Here is a 21,270-nt window from a genome sequence, read left to right as displayed (position 1 = left end):
ATGCCAGTAATTTCCAAGACAATGGAAATACTGTTTCACTCTCTCTGTGTTTCAATAATTCCAATTATTAAAAAAATAATCAATTTCCTATTAATAATGTTAACATCCAGCTTTCATTTGCAGTTTAAGTTGCTTACCAGTTGTCAACTAAATATACTGCAATGATTTATTTACTACCTTGTTTGCATCATAAGGTACAGATGTACAGGGATCACCTGCTGAAATATAACCAATTTTGGCTTGGAATTTAGTGTCTATTCAAAGCAATCTGTCAAGAAAGCAGATTAGTTTAGGGACATGAAGATATTTATAAGGAAGTACAGAGAAAAAAAATAATGTGATATCATCTGTAAAGTTTCAATAGAGATATATTGGGATATTATTTTTGGAAAGGTCTGATCAGAAGAAATAACTAGAATATAAACCTTCACCAGTAAACTTGAAACAGACATACCAAGAAGGAACAAAAATTATGACAAAGCTTCCTTTTCTTAAAAGTTGACCTCAGTTAAACTGGCATTTATATCACCTTCTGAAAGGGGATCAAAATATCTTGGCTAAAATTAAAAAAAAAAAAAAAAAAAAGTTTTTTTTAGGGGTCAACTCTTCCCTTATCTGACATGTTTTAGGTGTCAGTAGGAGATGAAACTATGCATAAATTTAATCCTATAGACAGGACTTTACTGTCATTACCATCACATGGAGAGGAAATGCAGAAGCTCACTCTAATCTCTTATGGTCAAAGAGTTTTTTCTCGTTCAATGACCTTTTGCAAGCTTGCAGATTAACAGTCTTGATTACTTGTACTCTACCAATTCCAAAAGGTCTGCACTGACTCTTTCTACTATAGGAAATAATCACAAACATGAATATTATTCTACAGGAGTCATGTAAATGTCTCAAGTGGCTATAACATTCTGAAACAAATAACAGTTCGCTTTAAAAAAAGGTGTGAAAAATAGTTATTTTTAAAAAAAAGAAAAGAGTAGATGCAAAACAAAGACAGTCAACTGTTGGTACAATATGAACTTTCTTTCCCATACTAACAAAAATCTACTTCAAAAATATTAATGAAGATATTTTTTTCTAAGGAATTGACAATTTTCTTTTACAGAAAATCTGCTTCATGTTAAAGAGGAAACTGCAGTCATGGTATTCTGAGTAAACATGAAGATGAGATTATCTTTTACCCTTCTTTGTCTGCTATACCTCTTAACTGATAGGATTCATGCATATTTTTTCTACATTTAATCACTTAGATACATTAATATATTAAAAAAAATTAACTAGAAGAAAAGAGAAAAATAAGCCTTTGGTTTTCACATAACTCAACTGCAAAGGAAGTTTAATACAGCAATATAAGACCTACAGCTTTTCATTAGAGAAATCATTGAGTAAGCATTTTCTCGCTGACTTCAGTATCTCACATGGGGGTCAATCTAGCCAGAAAAATCTTTCATTTCTGAATTCAGTAGTTCCAAAATGCTTCTGATCTGGAGAAAAGCCAACTGATTCAGCACAAGTCTTAGACCCCTGTGGAATTTCACTCCCTAAAGTAGATAAATGAAAATTTAATGTGTTTCAGCATCAATATCATTGCAGACTGTGAGCCACCTAGAAGATGGGTTTAGGAAAAGTTTTTTCTTTTCGGTTCTTTCTGATTAAAACTCCCCAGATACTGCTAGCAGTATTCAATTCCCAAGCTGCTAGCAGGTCCCATGTGAAACACAAGCTCCATTCCATCTCAAAATCAGATTTTCCACAAGGTTGCTGCCTTTTTCATTTATAACAGAAGAAAAAGTCAAAACTTCAAAGATGGCAGAAGCAGCATGTAGCTAGAGAACTTTCATGTACTTTCGTGACTTAGCTGGCTAAAATAAGTTGCTTCCAAAAATTTCTTAAAAAATGTAATGTTGCCAGGTGTTTGAAGAAAAGAGCTTTATTTTAGTTTATGCCATAGGACTGTTAACTAAACTATTAATAAGGATAAGCTTAAAACATTTTCTGGTTGAAATGATTAGTGGGCTTAAGTACCTTTTTTTTAACAACAGACAGTAATAGCCTATATCAGAGTTTTTAGCAGTTATAGGAAGGCTGATGCTTTTCATGTCTCTTACTTTCACTCAGAATAAGTTTTAAATTAACCTTTTACTTCTTTTAGGATAATAAGGGAATTTCAATAAATTCCTTTCTAATGTGTCATCCTAATAGGTCTATGTTTATGCATTAGATATAGTACACGTGTAGATCCAGCCTCTGACCTGTGGTTTCCGTTCTTTTCTTTCTTTTAAGTCAATATAAATTGTCTTAAGTGCAATGGTACATTTAAAAATTGCTACATTTACAATACAAGCAATACATATGCATACACTCAAAACCTGACACATCTTTCACATTTGCTTAATTTTTAACATATTATAGCTTCAATGCCAGGGAATCACATACATATAACAATAAGGAATATACAAATGATACAGTGACAAAATATTTTTTAACTAATCTGTCCTAGCTTTCAGGAAGTCTTGCAAAAAATTTCGATAAATTCAGTAGGTACCAGAAATAACTTATGAATTATTTGAGCAGCTGTAGTTACAGTTTCACTGACTATAGTTGCATATATGCATGATTCACTCATTTGGGTTCAGCTGTAATGAAAGGTTATACAGGTGTAGGAAACTGGTAAATTATGATTTATCTGGTGGTCCTCATTGAAATTCTTACTGAAGGAAACTGTAAGGTAAATTTATCACGGACATCTGGTGCTATATAATGAAACTTGCAAAAAAGTTTTTTTGGAAGTAAATTAATTTCCATTATAGTCTTTATTGATTTTTCATGACAAGAGAGCAATTTTTTCACCAAAAAATATTTGGAAAGTGAAAATCTTAAGAATCACTGTAAGAATGTGAGAAAATGGAGACAAATTTGATTACTGAATATTTGGTGGGCCACATGTGAAGATAAGAAGGTATTTGTTTTCCTTGTAGACCTAGGAAAGTTTCAATACCCGTCCAACTATAAAATCAGTGGAACTAGTCAAAACTAGGACAGTGGAACTAGTCAAAACTAGGACAATGAACATCAGAAAGGTCAAAGGCAATGTTAAGATGCTGACAACTCAGAAAATAAGGGCACTTTCACTCAGATTAATGAACTCCCAAACAGATTCTGTAGAATTAGATTTTCTAGTCAATGTATTTCTGAGATTTAAAAACAATAATTTTAAAGAGACAAAAAATATATTATTTTCCTAGAAAATTTTAAATAAAAGTTTTAGAAAATTTTAAATATTTCTTTTAAATTCTTTAAAGGTGATAATGTTTCAATTGTAAATATATTTATATCTATATTTTTTAGTAAAAATATAGATAATTATATTAGCATTATTTACTGTTAAATAGAAAGCTCCTAACCACAAATGTTAGTTTCACTTTATTTTTGTTGCTTTTTTCATATTTAAGGGTTTTTTTCTTTTAAAATAAGTGGGAAGTATAAGTTCAATTACATCGTATTTTGAAAGTGCTCAATTTATGAACTGTGAAGGAAAATAGAAAACCCAACTGTAACTATGCTGAATAGATGAGACAAAAGGTTTGAAGAGCAGTAGACATGCAATCAGTACAACATTCATAATGCCATGGTGACATGAAATAAAATAAACAAAAAACAGAAAGGATAGAAAACATATCAAAAGAGCAAAAGATGAGGTTTAGTTTAAATAAACAAATGTCGCAGGGCAATACATTCCAGTAATGAACTTGAACTAGATTTCAGAATTTAAAAAGGTGGATGCTAGATCATCCACCAGGAGACACCTGACAGGTGAAGAACAGTCAAACACGAAACAAAGAGAAAAGAAGATGCAGGAGAGTCGGGAAATGCACAAGACATGTCAGCAGGGAAAATTCACAAGAATAGTAAACAGACCTGTGATGGCACTTGAGAGCTATGAGACTACAACTGACTGCAAGAGGATAGCTGCTGATGTTAATAAAATAACATTGAGAACACTGTTTAAATTGTCAAAAGTTCTGAAAAAATGAATAGGGTTTAATCCCAAAGTCATCTTGGAAGTTCTTAGAATTTTAGATATTAGGGATACTGCTTCCTATCCAGACGTGTCTTGTATATAGTCACCTTTTCTATTACTATTCATTCAGATGCTGCAGTGACTAACCCTTGGTGACAGACCCTTGAAGCCTAAAATGAGATGTCCTGGTTTAACTTCTGGCATGTGATAAGAAATAAGAATCTCGGAATAGCCCACAAAAGAGGCATTATGTTGAACAGTCAGGTGCTGACATCAAGAAATATGAAATGATTGTGACAAAGATTTGACTGAAATTGCTTTTTTTACCCTGTGAATGAGAAAGCACAAGAGAGACTATTTGTGTGATGTCTGCAGTCAGAAACAACAATTCTGGCACTCAAAGTTTCTACCCTATTTTAAACAATGGCAAATAGGAGGTACTTTAATTTCACAGGAATTACAGCAATTTTGAGGGGTTTGTTTGTTTGTTTTCCAGGATAAGGAAGGGTTAAAAATATTTTTTCAAGAAATAGAAAACAACTACTAAATTTCTTTTTTTATCTCCAACGACTCAAGTCCATTTTTTTTGTTGTTTTACAGTGTGCCCTGAGAACCTGCCCACAGGATGTGTTGTCCTGAATGTGGGGATGATGCTCAGCCACACCTAATAAGATGTACTATAAACTATTTGAGACTAATTGGCTTTGGAAGAGTAAAAAAAGTTAGGACCTTAACTCCAATTTCAGGTTTGGAGGGATTTTTTAATCATTGACATTTTAAGAAAGAGAATGGATAACATGCAGAAGTTTTAAGCTAAAATAGCAATTTTGATTTCTATTTCTGGTCCATGTATATTCCACAAGACTAAAAAATAAAATTCTTTCCTTTTCTGATAATTTGAGAAAATTAAACCATACATGAATGAAACCAGACTAGTGCAGAACTTAGGAAAATAAAAGCTTTCTGGCTAGTTTAGACACCTCCAGGTTAAGTGGTAGCTGAAAATGGAAATTTAAGGTTTGAAGTTATAAGTTTAAGAGATCACTGAAGAAGAACCTAAAAAAAAAATAAAGTAAGTATTATCTAATGAAATGTACACAGTGAAATTTTTAGTGAGAACTAGAGGTCTTGTTCTTTTCAATACCTGACCTATAAAGATCATGGATTGTAATTTCATCCTTTGAACATGGATACATTTCAGATAAAAATAATTCCCCAAAATTGAATTTACTATTAAAAAATATATTGTAATTAGATAATGATTTTATTATATAGTTGCATATTGTAAACATTCAAAAAATTATATTTTAACTTCAGAATTGAGACAGCTAATCTAATGTATTTTTTCAGGTTTTTCCCTGACAATGTCAAGATTTCCAGGATGTCACATAAACACCAAGAGAAATCAGCAGGAAAAGAAGTAATCTGGAAGTTTAGATTTAGGAGGAATATACCAAGGTTTCACCCTTCCAGTACTCATGTCAAGAAAAAAAAGTCTGATCAACAAAGGGAATTTAAGTACTTTTGACTTCATGAGAATCCATTTGCTAGCATTCCCCCTATAATACTGAGAAAAAATAAGAAAAGAAAACAAGGTCCACACTTGTGCTGACACTATCATCTTGTTGCATGTCACATCTCTAAAGCAGCAGATAGTAGATATCACCTTTTTTGGAGTTTGGGTTTGTTTGTTTTGTTGTTGTTGTCGTTGTTTTCTGGTTTGTTTTTTTTTTTTAAGATGCAAAAGCAATGTTTTTAGGTTAAGGCCTGCTATGGTTCAAAACGTTCTTCTTGCATAGCCAGTCAGCCTGCATGTGACACGTACCTGTGTGGCTCAATCGCTCTATCAACTGGCATTGAACAATGACAAGCAACCTGAACAACTCATTTCTGCCTTAGCAATCTGTTTTCTGTAGTGTCTTCTAATCACGAATGTAGCAGACAGGTTTTATATCTATTTTGTTGATACATTTGTACGTGTTTAACAGCTTGAATGACAAGAAGGTCAGTGAACAATCCAGCTACCCTTTGTCAGTTTCTAAACAGACACAAATACTACCTGTGATTCAAGCTAAATTTTTGTGCCAACAACAGCATGCAGAAAAACTGCAAATAAACCAGCCCTTAAAGGTATCCAATCAGCTGTTACATCACTTGGATTACATCACTAGCTACAAGCTTCCAATTAGAGTTTGCATCACTGATCACCACACTCAGGCCTCGACCATTCTGTCAGTTTTCAATTCACTTCACTGTCTGATCATCTAGTCTATACATTAACAGCTTCTCTATGACCCTATTATGGAAGACAGCATCAAAAGGCTTGCTGAAGTCCAGGTATTAAACATATACTTCTCTTCCCTCATTTACCAGGCGATCTTCCCTCATCTACCACTTCAGCATAGAATTTTATCAAGATCATCAAACAGATTTCTGCTTGCTGAAGTTGTGCTTATCCATCCTGAGTATTTTCTCATCCTTAATTGGCCTGGAAATGCTTTTCAGGATTAGCTGCTTCATCAGCTTCCCAGGGAATGAGGTGAGACTTACTGGTCTGTAGTTCCCTGAGTCCTCCTCAACCTTGCTTTCCATCAGTTTTCTAGCACTTCTCCTAATCACCATGATCAGCTCCCTCAACTAATGGGTGCATCCTATCAGGGCCCATGAACTTAATGTATATCCATTTTGCACAAGTACTGCCTGATCTGATACTCTTCCACCCACTGTATAATTTCCTTGCTCCAGCCTTTTTCCTTGCTCCCTGGGATCTTAGTGTTCTGAACAACAGTCTTGCTAGCAAAGACTGAGGGAAAGAAGACCTTCAGTACCTGAGCCTTTTCCAGGTCCCCTGTCACGTTGAGCAATGGGCTCACATTTCCTCTAGTCTTTCTTTAGTTACCTCTGTGCTTATGGAAGCCCTTTTTCCTTTCTTTGACATCCTTGTCCAGATACAGTTCCATTTGGGATTTAGAGTTCCTAACTCCATCCCTGGATGCTCAGACAATGTTTCTGCATTCCTCACAGGTTGTCACTCCCCATCCCTGTAGGATTCCCTCTTCCTGTTTGAGGTCGATGAGGAGCTCCTTGTTCAGCCACACAAGCCACATGCTATTCTTACCCAGCTTCATATTTGTTAGAATTGTTAAGATACCATTGAGCATCAGTTGTTATAAGCATAAAAACTGTGTAAGAGACTGAAATGTTAATGTCTTAAACATTGTAAAAATCATAGAAAGACTTTTTGTCAAACTACAAAGAAGCAACATCCATCTGCAACCATGGAAGCCTATCTCCCCTTTATCTCCCCCTCTCCTGAATATGCCTCCTGACTGGACTTTTAATTGTGATGGGAACCTGAGATAAGATTATTGTCCAATTATCTCAGGTGTAAGGAGAAGTAAACAAAGCTCAAGGAACAAGAATGTGGTCACAAAGAAAGCCAAACTCAGCTGCTGTGCTAAGAATCAGCTCTAGCTGGGCTCAGGGTATGGAGGAGGAAGAGGGGTTTGGGTGTGGCATGGCGAAATCTCTCCACACAAAACAGAAAGAGTAACTCCCCCCACTACGGGAAGACCACATACACACATGTTCATGTGAGAGACAGTTGAGAAGGGGTCATAAACCATTAAAGACCCCCAAAGCACTCCCTAGACTCAGTCATGAAGCCTTTCACCACCAGAGGACTGCATGTGATCCAAGTGATGCAATAAATCCAGAGCCTGTTACAAGAGACTGTAAAACTTCCCCTCCCCACCCCAGGGAAGGTGTCTGGGCATCTCCTGAATGTATATTAACATAACTGGACTCTGTGTTTTATGGAACTCTCACCACTGAGAAGACTAGAAGAGCAGAACTCAAGGGATGCCGCCAGGTTCCACAGTTCTCTCTGTCACTCTCTTTCTTCCCTGCCCACTCCTTTTTCTTATTTCTTTCTATCTCTGTCTGCCTCACATTTACTGTTAAATAAAGTCCATACTATTGACTTTGGCATATGGTCTCGCACCTTATTTCGGGCAGAGTCATCTCTCTAATCATTTTAGTAACTGGATCTTAACTAACAAACTGCATTTTTTCTTTTATTCCTTCTGGATAACATTTTGTTCATTTGGAACACTTAGAAATCTTTTTTCCAAAGTTCATATTTGTGAAGCAGTGTGGCTTTTTTTTATATATATATATAATTTTTCTGGCAATAGAAGACTGCTCTCAGCAGTTTATTCATACTTCCTTCAGGTGGATAAAAAAAGTATCTTCACACAACTACAACCATGAAAATCCTATAGTGGTAGATCCTTTGTATTAAGTTAATAAACTGTGAAGATACCTGGCAGTATTTTAAAAGCATTCATCAAATGAAATAATGCAGTTGAGGAAGTTTTTGTACATGATTCATCTGGTTTATTATGAGGTATTACAGAATTAAATGCACTTTGTGCTAGGTGTACAATGACTCAGTATTCTGCATAAATTAGTGCTGTGTGCTGTCACAGAGAGGAAAAGCAGCAGTGAGCCTTCAGGTGCTTTCAAACATTGTTTGTTCAGCATGAAAAAGATGATGTGGTTACAGTGTTGCTTGTATATTTTCGTCTTCTGGAAAAGATAGACTGTATCCAATTATAACCTTGCCATAACATTCGTCTGCAGTTATGTCATGAAAATATATAACCACAGCAGTATTAGTTACAGAGTGAGTAGTTTAACTCTTGTATGTGAATGTTCTCTTACACCCACATCTCAGAACAACCTGCTGGATATCAGATATCTTAATAGTCTGCTGCTACATGTAAAGAGCAGTCACACCATAGAAGTGATACAGAAGAGCTTGCAGCAACAGCATCTCTAGTGAAAACACTTTCAGAACTTTTGATGCCTATCTTTTTGAGGCATAGTGTTACTAGGAGGCTTGGAAGAAACAGATCCCCTTTTCTGTCTCATGTACTAATAAGACTTGTGAAAAAAACCCTCTCATAATTAAGCAGCAGGCATTTTTCTTCTTTTTTTTTCTCTCTGATACGCACACTGTGCTTACATTTCTGCTACAAAGAAATGTTAAACTATTAAAAGTATTTAATTTTTTGAGAGATTGTTCTACCTACAGCTAGAATGTTCCATATAATTTGCTTGGAAATCTTTGACAGGGAAAATGAGCAGTTAGAATCAGATTTTTAAAGTAGACAAAATAATTTTTAAATTTTAATTTTAATTATATATGCATGACAATGATTTTGATCAGCATCCAAATCTGAAGTAAATGTTCCATCTTCCCTTTTAAAATACATGTCATAATGACATCAGCTATGAGATATTAGATAAAATGAGTATTTTTCAGAACAGGCACTTTTTTCTGGGCTGCAACCTAGAGAAGTATGGGCAGTAAAAGATGACATCACCTAGACTAATTTTATACATATATCTTGAGTGATAGGATCCTCTCCTGGAAGCTAGAAGAGATTCAAGAGCACCAGCTCATACAGAAGAGACAATTTAGTACAAAACAAAGTCTTTCACAGCTAGGTTGAAGACTCTTTTCTCTCTTTAGAAATTTTTAGGAATAATAAAGTCACAACTCCTTTTTTGAAGGAAGAGACAGTCCTAAAGTTTTTGTTATGAAGAGCCTAAGCATATGACTGTATTCCTGTGGTTGTTTTCCAGCACAGGGAAAACACTCTGGGTGAAGGAGCTGGCTATGCATCCAGCCACAGAGGCATTACCCTTCTAGCCCTGTCAGAACTGGACTGATGGCTAATAGAGAGTCAGTGGCATTTGAAACGAGTTTTCTTGAGACATGCTTTTTATGTGCTTTTTACAGTTCAAAGCATTTAACATAATGAAAGAGTGATGCCTTTAATCAGAGGGCATCATGTGTTGCCTCGGGGCACAGTGTAAGGACATGTTGACATACTGTAAGGTGCAAACCCAGTTCAGATCGTGGTAGAGGACTATGCCAGGGGAAGAATTCATACAAAACACATTCATACTATGTGTTTGGGACAGACTAGGGAAAAGCTATTCTTCCAATTCTTACATGACTTTGTTTTTTGCAAGAAAATATCTGGGTCACTCCTAGGGGGAGTATGTATACATGAGGATGATTAAGGGAACAGGACACTATGAAGAAACAGGGAGCAAGGCAAGCAGGCAGTGTGAAAACATAGGCCACATCCATACTACTAAGTTAAACATACTAGTTCTACATACCATTACTTCATATTATTAACTTCACTGAGAACAAATACTCTGCTTATGTAGGTATCTGTAAAACAGAATTTCTCCATTAAAAATGTTGACCCTTGGATTTCACTACAACTGTATCATGTTATATTTTTTATAATTTAAAACAATGATCTTCAAGAATAATATACTGAAGTGCAGAATAAAGTACTAATTTTGAAATCTGAACTTCACCATTTTGCCATATTTCTTTTGTGTACAAAATAAATAGGTAGCAAAAATGTATTCCTTTGACAGAAAAAAAAGAAAGAAATTTTTCCCTCTTGGTATGATGGTTACATAGGTATTAATAATTCACCCCAGAGTTATCTGCTGTTTTGCTTTATTAGGCTTTGCTTTTTAGTGGTTTTTTTGTAAAAACCCCATACAAACACCAAAAAGCGACAATTCTCCCCTCCCCCCTGAATTTAACGAAGTACTACAATGGTGTTAAAATGTGCTAAATATGTGTAAGTGATTTAGGACAGTGTCATGGTTTAATCCCAGCTATGCCCCACACAGCTGCTTGCTTACTACCCTCCCGCAGACACATGAGATGGAACAGTGGAGAGAATCATTAGGCAGAGAATCACAAGAGTAAAACTGGAAAATTTATGGGTTGAAATAAAAGCAGTTGGGTACATAAAGCAAAAGCTGAAGACACAAGCAAAGCACTGACGGGATATCCTGCCTGGGAGTGAAAACTGAATTCTACAAATACTCAAGACTCCATGTAGTGTCTCTCTCTCTCTCTCTCTCTCTCTTTTCTACCTCTCCAGCCATTACCATATGAGTCATGGAATCTTGTCGGTAACTGGTCTCCTTTCTCTCCTTCTCCCTTTCTTCTCTCTTTCTTTACCTCTTTTAATCTGCTTTCTTCCATTTCTTTTCCTTCTCTTGTGGGTAACTTAAAACCAATGAACCGTGTTTTACTAAAGCTTGGATTGTTTTAGTGGGTGTTTCTTGTGGAATGGGTCTTTGTGCTGAATGTTTTGCTGAATTGCTTTTTTCTTGGTTGTATTTTACTCCTGTAAAAACTTTTTGCAAAAATATCCTATTTTTTCTTACTAAATTAAGCTTATAACTTAATCCTGAGCACAACAGCAGGTGCTTGGCCATCTCCAGGAAAGCAGGGCTCCATCACAAAGAATGTTCATAGGATACTTATGAGTAAAAAACCAAACTGAAACAAACCCACAAAACCAAACAACTGCAAACGAACAAACAAAAGCCAGATCCCTATTATCTGAACAATTTGCCTACAGGGATATAAAATTTAATTCATCGTAATTCAGAAACTGACCACACAGGGAAACAAAAAGCCAAGACAGAAAATTTTGACATTTCAAAGGTCATTGGAGATTATCTACAGTTTTTTTAAATGTAAGTCTCTCTGAACTTGGCTGAACTTTGGATGAAGTTTGTTTGTAGAGCTGTCTTTTCTTAGTAGATATAATGGCATTTTTTTTCTTTTTCTATTTCATATTTTCATTTTATTTTGTTGCTTAAATGGAACTCTTAGTTTAAAAGAGTTTAAAAAAAGCCTAACCTAGGTCTCTAGGTTATAGAGTCATTCTATTTTAAAATAAGAATTTATAATCTTATTTCATATAATTTTATACATTAAGTACGTTACTGAATTGACGCTCATTCAGACTTTTATTAGCTATTAAATCTAAAGAACATTTCAGCAAAATTGACCTAATCCAAATAGCTGGAGTCCTTCACTGATGTCAAGTGAGTTCATTAGTCAAAGACATGAGTAACTCTTGCTATCCTTTGCAATAAATTGGAAGGAAACCTGTTATAACTGCTTTGAAAAGATTTTCTGTCGCAGAGTAGCTATCGTAGTAGTAAGGTTTGGCCGATATAGAAAAGCACACACCGCACAAGAAGTTGAGACAAGTACTGTCTGTCGCCTCAGCTCAGCAGCATCCTTTATTAGGACAGCTAGCCCACATTTTTTCACACACTTTTTGTAAATAATATAATTTCTACAAAACACCACCACCATACACCTGCACCATGAACATAGCCAACGTTTTTGTCCTTATATGTTTTATCCTCCCTAAACCTACTTATCAACTTTCCAATTAACTCCCAACTTCTCAAGGTTGCACTGTTCATGGGAATGGTCAATTAGCTTCTCTGCTCTCAGGGGAACGGTATTATGCCATCCAATATATTATGCTCATTCTATGGGTTCAACTTCTAGGGGCTTAACAGGCCTGCCGCTTCTCCCCACAATGTTCTTCTGTTATTCCCAGTAGAAATTTGTATAGTTTGTATATTTGTTGTAAGTATATCAGAATTCTTCTATTCAGTGCATAATTTAACCAGGCTTTCTGCTCTTCAGGGGAATTCTATTCTTATTAATCACAGTTTAATTTTGCTTTCAGAAAACTTTTCATATTCATGTACACTTCCATATTTGATTGTTACTGATAAGAATTATATGATAGAACATAGAACAAACTAAAACTTGTTTTCCCTTCAAATTCTAGTTCCAAATTAGGAACATTCCCACTTCCGTCCATTATTTTAATAAATTTTGTTGTACTATGAATAAGTGAACTTACATTACTGTGAAAATAGCTTGGGTTATGGATGTATCGTTCTTCCATCTGATTCTTTCAAACGCAGTTTTATTTTCTAAGTTCTGCTTCTCTTTCTTTTCTGAATACCTTTCTAAGCCTTTTATTACAAACTGCTCTTGAACTATCCTTCCACTCTTTTCCAGTCTGGCAATTCTCATTGTTAGATCTGATCAAACAGTGATATACCTGATGAATTTCAAAAGTAAGAAATACTGGTTTTATAATGTTATCATTAATTACTTTGTAGAGAATTGTAATGGATCATTAAAATCCTATGAATGGAAAATTTATGTGAATATCTGGGTGTAGGAGCACCAGAAGAAATTACAGAAGCCTACAATAATATATATTGATGCCAAAGAGACTAATAGGTCAACAAGATTGCAAAACGTATTTGTGCAGCTTCTTAGGACACACAACCTGGGAAAGAAAGGACTGTGGTTGCTGATGCAGGATGGAAAGGCTCAGCACTGTCATGTATCAAAGATTACAAAAAAGATACATCCAAACCCAGTGCATTATCATCAGTTTAAGAAGAACCAAGAAGATATGATCAGAACTTGATCGATGCCATCATCTGCCTTTCATTTCATTACAAGGCTATGTGTGTAGACAGCATGAATACATATATCTCAGGGCCTGAAGGCCAGACAGATCACTTGGTTATACATACCTTGGAGTCTGAGTACTGAACAAACTACTTAGGTATATGTTTCTTGATGCTTATGAGTGAGCAGATAAGAGAGTGAAAACAAGCTAAATCACTTAAATAAATAAACTATAATACTTCACTGCTCTTTTCTAAAATTTAAACAGTCTTTTCCACTACTAAAATCATAGGCTCATATGATGATTCAAATTCAGAGGGTCTCTAGTAAAGGTAGAATCAGGCATGAGGTCAAGTTGCCATTTGAGTCTTAATCATCTCCAAGGATGGAGACTGAACACTGTCTCTAGAAAACCGGTTTTCAGTGCTTGACTCTCCTCATGGTGAAAAAAGTTTCCCCTTAAATGAACATCTTGTCTGAACAACTCTTGTTTCCACTTACACTCATTAGCTTAATCCATTTATGTAGATCACATAAATGTGGATCACATAAATCACATGTGGAGCTAGAACCAATACTCTGTGTAGCTTGGACACAAAATGCATAGTTCCTTAGATTAGTACAAGTTCTTATGTTAGTTTTTTGTCCTTTGAATAAGTTTGTTATTTAGTAAATAACTCTATTATGTTTCATATCTGGACAAATTCATTATTTCCCCTAGTGAACTATAAAGTGGACTTGGTTTGTTGTTTTTTTTTGTCTGTGTTCAGGCATTACTGTATAAACTCAGCAGGAAAAAAATTCTTTGACTTTGTCTCAATATGTTGCTTAAAAAATCTACTCCTTTAAGTACCTGCTTTTAAAATACAATGCCAACACCATGCATATTACAACTTCACTATCAACTCTTAAATATGAGTTCTTTAAAGAACTCAGTCATCTATAGTATTAAATTATTATATTATTAAAATGATCAAACCGGTCCATGGCACAGGTCTGGACCACGCAAATTTTTGAGAATTAATACAGGGAAGAAAAGATTCCCAGTAGGCAGTATTGGTGGGTAAATGAATTATCCAGTATGAACACAGGTAATTCTTTGCCATCCACTTCAGTGCTAGAGGATGGCCCAGGCATGTTTAATATTTGCAGCTTGTGGGTCTAGTAATTTGGTATCCCTTTAGTTAAAAATATAATATTCCAGAGAACATGGTGAAGCAAAAATCAGACATCATGTGAGAAAACATATTTATAACCACAGTATATTTTACTTTGATGCAGAAAACAACTCAGCATTTTTTTTTCCTCTAGGTACAAGATGTCAAAGAGTCTAATTGTGCACTCAAAGGTCTCCCTGTACTGACTTGTTATGGTGTTTTTTTCTTTTAAATTAGGTAACAGTACTTCATTACCCAGATTTATACCAGAAAAGGTCCTTAAATTTTGCTTCCTATCTTTCTTCTCCCCTTTAAACAAAAAATGGAGAGATCAGATGTTCATAAAAATAAACGGACTGACATACTTATTTGCTTTTGAGTAGGAAGATACTGCATTCTTCATCAAGTTAGTTTTGATCAGGAGTATGGTTGTAAGGTATTGCTCTAAACTTTGTTAATTTGATGCAGTGTTGCATATTTGCATATCTATTAACTTTGAATGTTTTGTCTCTTAAATGAACTTCTAGTTTTGGAAGCTGAAATCAATTTTATTTTCTTATAGACCTTCAAAAAAACTTTGAATAGTGGGAAGGGGAAGGAGAGAGATAGAAAAATGTTCCTTGGACATAGGTAGAAAATGTGCAGTATTATGTATCGCTGTCCGCCATTTGCTTGTATTACTTTCTTTGTAATGTTCAGATTTACTAAAATCAAACAAATTTTTGCCAACATGCTCTACTTTCATTTCATGTAGCTTTCTGTCAGAACTATGTATTTTTCTCTATCTGTCTACTTGTTCTGCTCCTCAAGTCTCCAGAAGCTCAGACTGTGGCACTTAGCTTTGAGTCTGAAGGACGTAAGCACAAACATCTACAATGTTTAGTTTCTCAGAATGTTCTGGTAGTCCTTTGTGGGACACTATACATTATGTGCATAACAGTAATATAGAACTGGCAGCAGATACAGAAAAAAAACAAAACCAGATAAAGTTGTATTTCTGGCTATTTCAAACAAAATCTTACAGGATATAAATTGGGGTAAATCCAGTCAAGGATGAACTCAAAAGAATTTACATAGCATTCCTCAGCCTGTTTTTAAAGCTCACTTTGTAGCTAAAACAAGTCAACATCTGGAGAAAAAATGGACTGATGATTTGAATATTGCTAGAAAACTGATGTGGGTGTTGTTAGGAGGAACGAGGGAAGAAATTTATGACCTACTGTCCTTTCCCTTTAGCTTATACCAGAGCTATTTTACTTCCATGGTTGGATGCTTAGCAGAGAAGTGTGGGTCCTGAGCAGTTTCCTAGACTTTACTCAAGTGTGAGGAGCTTTGATTAGCCTGACCAGCCAACCATAAAGAAGAGTAAAGTTCAATTAGTCCCCATTTTCTCTAAGCTGTTTTGCAATGAGATGTCCATGCCTGAGATGCCTGTTAACTCCTGCTGCTCTGGAAACTGCTGTAACTGCACACCTTGTACTCTGCTTGGCAGATTCTGCTCTGCCCCCAGATATGATTAAGGCTCTAGGTGGGTTCAGAATGTCTATGGAGAAGAAGTTTCATTAATTCAATTATGTTGTGTTTCTTATTCTGTTAAAGCTGGCCATCCTTATGATGAGTTCTGTACATGGTTATGTACTTTCCTTTTTTCAGTATTGACAAAAATAATTAAAATGAAAAATATAAAAATATATCCAGGGAAAACAATATATTACTTATTTATGAGAAAGCATCATTAAAATTATTATGGCAAGATAAATGGAGACTGGACCTTACAGGGCCTTTCCAACTCAGGATAATCTATGATTTTGTGACTATAATATTCTATGACTCTATGACCTCAGTGCCAGCTTCCAGTATGGTCATGGTTATGGTTATGGTTAGGATTCAAAGAGCCACAGAGCCTACAGCTCAGGGGACACTAGTGCTGAAAAAGGCATGCCAAAGGGACCACAGCAGGGCCCCAAAATTGCTGCCTTCACACCTTTCTAGTCTGGGCTACCCATGGTGATGGGGACCCCAAGATTTGTTAGAAGTAGGGTTAAGGTTCAGAAAGCCAGAAAGCCTACAGCTTCAGGGACCACAGGGCTAGAGAAAACACCTATGCAGAGCATGGTAGGACACTAATATTGCTGGCTCCACACCTTTCTAATCTCGGCCACCCCTAGTGATTGGACCTCAACCATAGTGCCAAGCTCCCATTAGGGTTAGGGTTCTGAAAGCCACAGAGCTAAATAGTTCTAGGGACCTTGGAGATGGAATAGACATACCAAGGAGATCTCTGCAGGGCCCCAATATTCCTGCCTCCACAGTTTTGTGATTCCTTCGCAATGTGGACCTCAGACTCAACACTAAGCTAACAATAAGTTTGGGGTAGGGTTCAGAGGGTCAATAAGCCTCCAGGAAAGCAGACATTGCAGGTGGAAAAGTCATGCCAAGTGGAACATGGAAGGGCACCAACATTGCTGCCTCCACACTTATCTACTTTGAGCCACTCATGGTGGTAGGGAACTCAATGCCAAGCTGCCAGTATGGCTAGGATTAGAGTCTGAGGAGTCAGAAAGACTACAGCTCCAGAGACCCCAGGGCTGGAAAAGTCATTCTAAGGGAAGCACAGCACAGCAAAAACAATGCTGCCTTCACACCTTTCTCATCTGGGCTACTCATGGTTATGGGGACCTCAGCCTCAAAACCAAGCCACCATTACAGTTAGAGTTAGGATTCAGAAACCCAGAAAGCCTACAGCTTTAGGAACACTGAGGCTGGAAGAATCATGCCAAGGGGACCACAGCAGGGCATCAACATTTCCATCTTTCTTTTCTGGGCCACCCAATCGTGTAGAGAACTTCAGCTCCAACGCCAAGCTTCTATTACATTTATGATTAGAGTTCAGGGATCCAGAAAACCCAAAGCTCCAGGGACACTGGGGCCAGAGAAGGCATGTCAAGTGGAACATTGCAGAACACCAATAATACTGTCTCCACACTTTTCTGTTCTGAGTCAGCCATGGTGATGGGATGAAGAGAAGCCATATGAGGATTTACTGAGGTCACTTGGCTTGTTCAGTCTAAAGAAGAAGAGACTGAGGGGAGAGAGATGTCATTGCAGCCTACAGTTTCCTCACAACAGAGAGTGCAGGGGCAGGAACTGGTCTTTTCTGTCTGATAACTAGTGATAGTACACAAGGGAATTGCAAGATAATGTCAGGGGAGATTTAGATTAGATATTAAGAAAAGGTTCTTAACCCAGAGGATGATTGAGTGCTGGAACTGTCTTTGCAGGGAAGTGATCATGGCACCAAACCTACAAAATTTCAAGAAGCCCTTGGATGATACTCCCATGCACATTGTGTGATTCGTGGGGATGGTCCTGTGTGGACCAGTAGCTGGCCTTCGGTGATCCTTGTGCATCCTTTCCAGCTCGGGATATTCTATGATTCTGTGATGTTATCTGTTAAAATTTATTCTGATGGAAAAAATAAAGACTTTGTTTTCTGTTTATTAAAAAGCTATATTTTGATCTTTCATTTTTTAAAAATTAAAACCAAAGCAGATTGAACAGCTATAGGCATGTAGAAATATGCACACACAAAGTATTAATCTCAAGTCTGGAGAACACATTTCTGAAATGGCTATTCACCAAGATGTAAATCTTGAACAATATTTACATCTTGGGTCAATAAATCTTAATTTTCATCTCAGCATATGTCAAAATGTTTCTCTTTTTTCCTCTTTGTTTTCCAAGATTGTTGTCAACTATGGACATGTTTTGTTCCTTTAAAAAAGGACACAGAAACTTACATACAAATGTATGTATATTTTAATTAGTGATTTTAGCTTTGTAAAAATGCATTTCAGGGAGCAGCATGATGCAGTCATTTGTCAGGAGTGTAGAGAATTCCTATTGTGCAAAACTAAACTGAATTTTCACTGAATATCTGCCCTTCTGGGAGAGAGTAATATACTCAAATGTTGAATATAGCACATGATAGCACATGACCATGATGAGCATAAAACTGGTCTTTCCTTTTTCAGTCAAAAATATTCTATATTGTCACTTGTTTAGCAAAAGTTTTCTCACATGAGCTTCATAAGATGCATAATAGTCCTTAATTCAGATACAGCAAGAATAATCAGTTAGAAATTTGATGTAAAGATATACTTGATATAGTATTCATTAGTTTAGGAATAAGTAGGTTAAAGTTCCATCTTAGAAATGCTCTGTTACCATGGCCAGTCTTCGCGAACGAAGATTTGGGAAAGGTCATTAACCCTTCGAGCCTGCGCAGTGGATTTTTTAGGTGAGACACAGTGTGCGCTGAACTGAGCCCACCCTTTAATCCTGAGGTTCATCTGCTGGGGCCGAGCAAGCTTGGACGGTGGCAGCGAGGTCCTCAGGACATAGGTTTGTTTAGAGTGACCTTCTCTTAGATGGATGGCCTTACAGGGCTGACGAGCTCCATCTACCCGGGGAAGTCCCCTGACCGGGAATCGAACCCGGGCCGTGGCGGTGAGAGCGCTGCATCCTAACCACTGGACCACCAGGGGGCCCTGCTCTGTTAATTAGAAAGAGATTAACCAATTTAAAGACTAACAGAAGAGCCATCTTCAGAAATGATTCTTCTCATTATAAAGAAGGACAGGTAGTTTTGCCACATGTGGTAGTGATTTTCAAGAAAAAATATTGCATTCTTCAGAATTTAGATTGTTTCTTTATTCTTACATTCCTTTATAGTTTTTTACTGAGTTCTTTTCATAATGTCTTTTTTAATAATTTTGTTGAAATCATATTCTCAAAAATAAACTTTTTATCTTATAGATAGCTTAATATTCTAAATTCCACTTACCATTTCCATGTACCAAAATTCCTTTGAACACTTACATTAAGTACTAAAAGGTGACCTGGAATACCCTCCTTTTCTCTGTTTTCAGTTATTTTTACTCTGTAGATTTCTTAATGTCTATGGAAAATTATACATGAGAAAAAATTGTATGAGCTGCAGTAGAACAAGTAGTATCAGGGCAGGGCTGAGAAGACTATAGTTCAAGTCTGAAGTATGGAAAATAACCATTTATGATGATAACAGGGTTGTCATAACTTTTTGTCTCTACATAGATAGGGTGATGTCCTCATCTTGCATCCCTCAATGTGTGAAGGGTCAAAAAAGTCAGTCTAAATGCAAAATACTATTGAAGAAGGACTGTTATAATTAATAAACATTTATAAGATTTAAGTTAAAAAGATCAGCCCAAAATTTAGTTCCTGCCTCCTTCTTGATTTTATTTTATCTGAGATTGTATCAGAAGTCAGGATGACCAACAGATGCATTCTCAAAATGTACAAAGTTTCATCAGTCTCTTGTCTGTTTTTAATATTCCTTTCTTGTTTATTTGCCTTCTTAGAATCCTAGAATAGTTTGGGTTGGAAGGCATCTTTCAACATCGTCTAGTCCAAACCCACTGCAATGAACAGGGTCATCTTAAACTAGATCGAGAGACTTTTGAAGAAAGGAAGAAAATTCTCTCCTTACAAAAAGGGCAGCTTAGACTTCATGCTGGTAGTTTCATATAGCCTCAGTTATTTATCTTAACTAGCACACTGATTCAGCATCTGTGCAAAAAGAATTTTTATAAGAATGCTTGGTTTTATACTTTTTCTAATTTTCATAATGGACCATTGATTTACATTGCCCTTCCATCCTTCTTTCCACAGACTATCCATTTCATTGACTTTTTATTTGTTGACTGCTTTCTGGAATGTTTTCGTTGCTTGGGATATTGGTGTTATGATCCAGTTATTAAATTATTAGAAATGCCTCTGCCTGAATTAAGGTACAAATGAGACCAAATGCCAAAATCAATAGTATGGGTTTTATTTAATGGTAAAGGTGAGACAAAGAAAGAGACACAGAAATAGGTAAAAGGAGCAGGGGGAGGAGGTAGAAGAAAGAAAGTGACAGAGAAAGATTAAAATAGAAAAAGTATCACCACTCAATGTAACCCAGCGGCATCCCATTGGTTCTATTCTTCTGGTCTTCTTGGTGATGACAGTTTCCCAAAAAAACATAGAATCCAGCGGATTAATATACGGTCAGAAGAAACCTGGAATCTCCCCGTGGGGGGGGAAAGTTTGCAGTCTCTTGTAACAGACTTGTTGCCTCACTTGGATCTCATGCAGTCTTCTGGTGGTGGAAGTCCTCAGGAGTGAACTAGGGGGGCACTTTGGGAGTCTTTGGTGGTTTATGACCCCTTCTCAGCTGCCTCTCACATGAATGTCCCATGTGTATGTGGTCTTCTCTGGGGGGAAGCAGGTTACTGCTTTGGTTTGGTGTGGAGAGATTTCATCATCACACTGGAAACCCTTCTCCCCCACCACCCCCTGAGCCCAGCTAGGGCTGATTCTTAACACAGACACATTCTTCTTTCCTGAGCCTTGTTTACTTCTCCTCAGACTTGAGATGATTAGACAATAGTCTTATCTCAAGTCCCCAGTCACAGTCCAAATTTCAGTTGGGAGGCATTGGGAGGGGAGGGTACTTTGGTGGCTACAGACAGACTGTTGCTTCCTTGCAGTTTGACAAAAAGTCTTTCTATGATTTTGACAATGTTTAAGACATTACCAACATTTCAGTCCATCACAACTGGCCCACAAGTCCAATACTTTAATGGCCGTGACTTGGTGGAATAGTGTGAGAGCTCTTCCTACATTTCTAAATCATGTCTGGAATC

At 36.5% G+C, this 21,270-nt stretch overlaps 1 long non-coding RNA gene across 1 annotated transcript; it reads right to left on the bottom strand.

Moving 5' to 3' along the window:
• Positions 1–738: 738 nt before the first annotated feature.
• LOC108493213 lies at positions 739–13,017 on the bottom strand. The gene is made up of 3 exons (XR_001873408.1): positions 12,820–13,017; positions 10,229–10,283; positions 739–844 (listed from the first exon to the last, which is right to left on the bottom strand). It is a non-coding gene; the product is annotated as an uncharacterized LOC108493213 (long non-coding RNA).
• Between the last annotated feature and the right edge of the window lie 8,253 nt (positions 13,018–21,270).

The sequence above is a fragment of the Lepidothrix coronata genome, unplaced genomic scaffold, assembly GCF_001604755.1.
Source record: "Lepidothrix coronata isolate B3197 unplaced genomic scaffold, Lepidothrix_coronata-1.0 Scaffold15, whole genome shotgun sequence".
Classification (NCBI taxonomy): domain Eukaryota; kingdom Metazoa; phylum Chordata; class Aves; order Passeriformes; family Pipridae; genus Lepidothrix; species Lepidothrix coronata.
The sequence above is the reverse complement of the archived record's forward strand: the minus strand, read 5'-3'. Positions and strand labels throughout refer to the sequence as shown.